Raw genomic sequence first — 6,747 nt, 5'->3', positions numbered from 1 at the left:
CTTTGTTGTCCTGGAAGGGTCTGGTTGGGGTGGGGGCTGCTGTCACAGGCTCTCGGGACCTTCAGAACACCATGGACTGAGTGCCTCTTATCTGAAATGCTAGAGACTAAAAATGTTTGGGATTTAGAGGATTTTTTTTTTTTTAAAAGCATCTTTATTTATTTATTTGAGAGCGACAGACACAGAGCGAAAGACAGATAGAGGGAGAGAGAGAGAATGGGCGCGCCAGGGCTTCCAGCCTCTGCAAACAAACTCCAGACGCGTGCACCCCCTTGTGCATCTGGCTAACGTGGGACCTGGGGAACCGAGCCTTGAACCGGGGTCCTTAGGCTTCACAGGCAAGCGCTTAACCGCTAAGCCATCTCTCCAGCCCAAGAGGATTTTTTTTTTTGTTATTGTTGTTTGTTTTTAATTTGGGGGTACTTGCAGATACATAATAATATGACTAGGGTCCAAGATCTCAACACATGTCCATTTATATTTCATATGTGCCTTCTATATATAGGCTCATGTGATATATGTTGAAATAATTTTGCATACAATGAAGTGTGGTGGTGTGGGATTTCCCACTGTGGTTTCATTAGCACTTGCTAAAGTTTAAGATTTTGAAGGACATGGGGTTTTGCAGTGGGGGTCTCCACCCATAACATGCTTTTTAAAGGTAATTATTAAATGTTCCATAGTCATGGGTGGTTCTGGCAAGGGTCCAACAAAGTTGTGACTTGGTCCTTATGTGGAAAATTTTTAGTCTCATGTTCCAGGAATTGTCCCCGGGAGGTGCTGACCGGTTCTTGTATAACCTCAGCCCATCAATGTTCTATTTGGTTTTTCTTTTCCAATGACATTTCACTTGCAATGGTTCAATTTAGGATTTTTAAACTTTATAATAGTATGAAACCAATACACAATTAAGAGAAACTGAATGATGAATTTTGGTTTTTGTCTTCCCTGGGTAGCAGGCAACAAGTGCAGCTTCCAAGAAGCCCTAAATCACCAGAGGAAACAGCCAGTATCCCACATGCTGAGATGTGTGCTGAGGTGCTTGAGAGTAGAGAAGCCAGTATGTTTTCTAAGACATAAGTTGAGGAGCATCTGCAATGTTTCAGGAAGGGCATTCTCATTTTCTCTCTCTCTCACACACACAAATACATAAAATATTTAAAAACAAAAACCATTGTTGGGTTCATAACAGGATGAACTTTTGGGAAGATGGTGGTATAGTAGCCATGCCAAAGCAGCCTGTGGAGGAAAATAAGCAGAAAAACAGCAAAATACACTCTTCTACTGAAAAGGGAAGGTATATAAAGAATTATCAACCACAACAGAGAAACAGGAGAGACCCAGAACTTCTAGAAAGCAGGAAACCAGCCAAAAGCAGCTCCTACCATGTTGCCAGTAGTTCCGATCCATGCTCACCTGGTCTGGTGCAGTGCAGAGCCACAGGAGCAGAAGCCAAGTGAAGGGGTTTTCCACTCCACCAGCCTTGTCACAAAGCCAAGAAACCCGGAGGGGTAGACAGCAGGGGCCAGCTGAGCAGCTCTGGTACAACTACAGGCATCCTGCACAGCATCCCTTCCCCCATCCACCAGTGCCATGAAGCACTGGAAGACTCATCTACCCCCCTACCCCACATAGCATCTAGCACAGCTGATCAGAACAGCAGATCCAGTGACCCAAACAGCCTGACCGAGTCCACAGCACAGCAGAGAAGGACCAAGGCGGGCACTCAGCATTAGTGAGACTGGAAGCCACCCAAAAGGTTACAGGGCCTACTTACACAAAGCCAAGTACATAGGCCTGCACTGGAAGTGCTAATCTCACCTTCCATGTCAGAGCAGGTTATGAATTAAAATTGAATGATACATTCTCGGTCTCCTTTTCCATTCTCAAATAAGCTGTATTTTGGTGTTGAGCACTGTTGCCTTTGACATTTCCTGATTTATAAGGCCTTTGTATTTTCTTCCATCATTGGGGACAGAGTTTCACTTGGTCCCAGGCCAACCTGGAACCCATTTCAGACTAGAAATCTCCCGGCAACTAAAGGGACTTTGACTTTATTAGACTATCTGTTTTAATCCCCACTCTTGCATAAGTATTCTGTTCTGGTTTTGATTGAATGTATTTATTGCTCTGTTGAATTTTAGGATTTGCCAGTAATTTGATCCACCCAGCCTAATAGAATACTTGAATAGCAGGCAAACTCAACACCTAGACCTAGGGTCACTTCTGCAGTTACTCTGGGAGTATAAGAGCCACACCCAGCACCTTGAACTCCTACCCTGCAGATATGTAGAGTCAGATCTACACAGCTGAAAACACTGCAGATATTAAGAAAACCCAAGCATCAGATTAACTCAAGATGTAAAAATCCCTACATTATAATACAACACAAAGAAGTCAAGACAATGCAATTCCACCAAAAAGGGTAAATCCACCAGAAATGACCTCCATTGAGACTTAGATGAAATGCCTGACAAATGTTTCCAAAAAAATATATAGTATCTGTGTTCAAGCCAAGCGTGGTAGCACAAGCTTTTAATCCCAGCACTTGGGAGGCAAAGGTAGAAGGATGGCAGTGAGTTTGAGGCCACCCTGAAACTACGTAGTGAATTCCAGGTCAGCCTGGGCTAGAGTAAGATTCTACCTAGGAAAAAAAATTGCTGGCCATGGTGGCATACGCCTTTAATCCCAGCACTCGGGAGGCAGAGGTAGGAGGATTGTGAGTTCAAGGCCACCCTGAGACTCCATTCCAGGTCAGCCTGGGCCAGAGTGAGACCTGACCTTGAAAAATCAAAACAAAAAAATCTATGCTCAAAGGAATCAAAAGAAGAAAACACATTCCTGAAAGAATCCTAAGAGAGCATAGAAAATGTGCTCTTAGTTAATGAAATAAGCTTAATGAAATAAGGAGGTCAATACAAGACATGAGGAAGGAAAGAGAAATGAAAAACACCAATCAGAAATACTAGAAATGGAAAACAGAATAAGTCAAATAGAAAATTATAGACAGTCTCACCAGTAGATTGGACCAAGGAGAGGACAGAATCTCTAAACTAGAAGACTAGGTGGCAGATGTAATACAGTCCAACAAAGAGAAAGACAAATTAATAGGAAAACATGAGTGGGAATTTTAAGACATTCAGGATACTATGAATAGATCAAACATAAGAATTCAGAATGTAGTAGAAGGAGAAGAATTTCCAAAGGCATGGTAGTTATTTTCAACAAAACCATGGGGGAAAAAAAGCAACTTACCCCAAATAGGGAAAGTGATGCCAATACAGATACAGGAAGCCTTTAGAATCCTAAACAGACAAAAAATCAGGAAAGAACCTCTCACCACCATATTATAATTAAACTACAAAACATGCAGACCAAAGAAAATATACTGAAAGCAGTTAGAAAACAAGTTACATATAAAGGCAAGTCCATCAACATAACAGCAAATTACCCAACATAAACCTTAAAAGCCAGAAGGGCTTAGGATGATGTACTCCAAGTTCTGAAAGATAACTGCCAGTCAAGACTACTTTATTCAGCAAAGTTATCCATCCAAATTGATGGAGAAATAAGGAAATTCCACAACAAAAACAGGCTAAAGGGAATATATGATCACTAAACCAGCTCTACAGAAAATGCTTGAAGAGATCCTTTTGCGGAAGAGAAAGCTCACACATAAGGAAGCAGGAAAAAATAAACCATACTCAAATAATAGTTATAAAGTGAGCAAAGGAAAAACAAGAAGAACTACAAAACAAAAATGCACACCTTTCAGTAATAACTTTTTTTTTTTTTTTGGCTTGTGAAGGGTTTTGTTTAATACATCTGAAAAGAATGCATATACAAAGAAATGAGACATGAGAAAGCATTGGTTCAACACTAAAGAATCTACAAGAATTAGGATTTGGGGAAGGTAGAGATTACCTAAACATTTTAAAAAATTGGAAACTGCGAAAAAATAATCTGATAAAATCCCTATTAACACTTATAAAGAGTCATAAGACTCTTGCCATGATTTTTATTAAACTAGAGAGCTTCAGCCAGTTGCTCAAGGGTTCCTCATATGCATGACAGAAAAAAAGGGATACCCTTGACTGGTCCCCATATTGGTAAGTATCCCCCACTCCCCACATGCCCATAGCTTCTTAGTGAAGCAGGCCTGTGTTCTCATAACCTGAAAGAGGATAGTCACCATCCCATAGGCATCTGCCTTCTAGCACCACCCCTCACAGGAATTCTAGGTGCCAGGTTTGCAGCTGGGTTCTAAGAACACCGTGCACTGTTGCAAATCTATGCTAAGCATATAAGAAAATGACTGATGGTGGGGGCGTATTTTTTCTTAATCAGGACTTCAACCCATTTGGTATATTTCAAAAGGTGCAATACTTTTTTTCATTTATCAATGAAAGAAGTTAGAAATTAACCCCCCCCACACACACACACACACAATCAGCAAATGGCTAACAAATCTCCTTGGAAGTCACAGTCACATACACAGTGCATCCTAGAAAAGAGGAGGCGAGACAGCTTCCACCCACTTACAAGAGCTTCAAAGACTGGATCTACTGAAGGGTGGAGAAAAGGCAACTTTCAAAAAGGAGTATGTTATTAAATGAGGCAATTACTATACTCCTTCCTAAGAGCACCAGGTGAGGAACACAGTTTCTAACCTAGATCTAGGAAGTGGAATGTGGAATTAACCTGTCCTCCTCCCCTAAGGGCTGTCCACTGATTAATGAATTACAAAAAAAAAAAAAAAAAAAAAAAGACTAAAAAAACAAACCCCACATACACTTCCCCCCCAAAAAAGGAGAGAAGGGGGAAGAACACTTCTAAAATGCCCCGGATTACTCTACCATGGAGCCAGGGAGCAGCTTCAACAGTTCGCATTAGTCTGTTACAGAGTCATCACAAGCATGCCTGCTTTTAAATAAAATGAAACCCCAAAAAAGTTTGTTTTTGAAACAGGAAAACAAAAACTAGTACTCATCACTTTTCTGACAATACACAATTTTTCAAAATTAACTAGCACTGGAAGGGCTAAGGGGGCCATACCAATGGGCCTTGTCTCACACAAGTGCATGTGGGTAGGTGCAGGGCGTTTGTCATTATTGCAGAAACGAATTTTAATTTTTAATCTTTAGTTTGATTTAAACATTGCTTTTAGTATGATGGTGACACCAGCTGTGCAGAAAGGGCTCTGGAGAGATGTTCATAGCAGCACACACCTGCGGCTCTTCTTCGGTTCTGGAGGCTCCAGGGCAGCCAATATTGCTTCATCAAACACATTCTTTAGGCCTTTCTCTGTAAGAGCAGAACACTCCACATACTTGACAGCCTTTAGATCACGGGCCAACTTTTCAGCAGTCTCTGGAGTGATAGGCTTCTGTTTGTTCTTGGCAAGTTTCTCAATAGTGGAGGGATCATCTCTGAGATCAACTGGGTCCCAACAAGCAAAAATGGAGTCTTTGGACAGTGGTGAGTTATCTCAGGAACCCACTTTTCTTTCACATTTTCAAATGACGACGGAGAGACCACTGAAAAACAGACTAGAAATACATCTGTTTGTGGATAACTTAGCGGTCGTAGTCTGTCATAATCCTCTTGCCCTGCAGTATCAAAAAGTCCAAGAGTGTATGGCTCTCCACCAATCATAACTGTAACTGCATAGTTGTCAAAAACAGTTGGTACATATTCAGATGGAAATTTGTTTGTTGTGTAGGATATCAGGAGACATGTTTTACCAACAGCACCATCACCCACAACAACACACTTAATTGTCTGCATGGCGGAAATAGTTCTGTATCCACTTTAAGTATTTCCAAGCTGATGTTGACCTTTAATCCCAGCACTCAAGGCCAAGGTAGGAAGATCGCTGTGAATTCCAGGCCACCCTGAAACTACAGAGTGAATTCCAGGTCAGCCTGAGCTAAAGTGAAAACCTACCTCAGCTTCTCCACCAGGGCGTTGGCAGCACTCAGTAATAACTCTTAATATCAACATCCTTAATGCCTCAACCAAAAGACACAGGTTTGCATACTGGGTTAAAAAGCAGGACCCTGGCCAGGCATAGTGGTGCACACCTTTAATCCCAGCATTCGGAGGCAGAGGTAGGAGGATCGCCAAGAGTTTGATGCCATTCTGAGACTCCATATTGAATTCCAGGTCAGCCTGGGCTCCAGTGAAACCCTACCTCGGAAAGCAAAAAGTCAAAACATCAGGATCCTTCTATTTGTTGTCTCCAATAAACTTACCTTTCCATAAAAGACAGACACTGAGCTGGGCGTGGTGGCGCACGCCTTTAATCCCAGCACTCGGGAGGCAGAGGTGGGAGGATTGTGATTTCGAGGCCACCCTGAGACTCCATAGTGAATTCCAGGTCAGCCTGGGCTACAGCGAGACCCTACCTCGAAAAACCAAAAAAAAAAAAAAAAAAAAAAAAAGACAGACACTGTCTTAGGATGGAAAATAGTATTTCAAGCAAATGGGCATAGAAAACAAGCAGCTGTCACTATCCTAATATCTGACAAGGTAGACTTCACACAAACACTAGTGAGGAAAGATAAAGAAGGTCATTTTATATTGATTAAAGGAACACTCCAACAGGAGGACATTTCAATTCAAAACATATATGCACCTAACATGGGGGCTCCCAATTTCCTCAAACACACTATTAGACTTAAGGTCACGGATAACACCAAATACAGTTGTAGTGGGTGACTTCCACATCCCACTCATCAGTTGACG

The 6,747-nt window shown here is 41.7% G+C and overlaps 1 pseudogene; it reads right to left on the bottom strand.

Annotated features, from left to right (window-relative positions):
* Positions 1-3,800: 3,800 nt before the first annotated feature.
* On the bottom strand, positions 3,801-5,963 carry LOC123463330 (annotated as a pseudogene).
* Between the last annotated feature and the right edge of the window lie 784 nt (positions 5,964-6,747).

This window comes from Jaculus jaculus, chromosome 1 (genome assembly GCF_020740685.1).
Source record: "Jaculus jaculus isolate mJacJac1 chromosome 1, mJacJac1.mat.Y.cur, whole genome shotgun sequence".
NCBI classification, from domain to species: domain Eukaryota; kingdom Metazoa; phylum Chordata; class Mammalia; order Rodentia; family Dipodidae; genus Jaculus; species Jaculus jaculus.
This window is presented reverse-complemented; position numbering and strand designations above follow the sequence as displayed.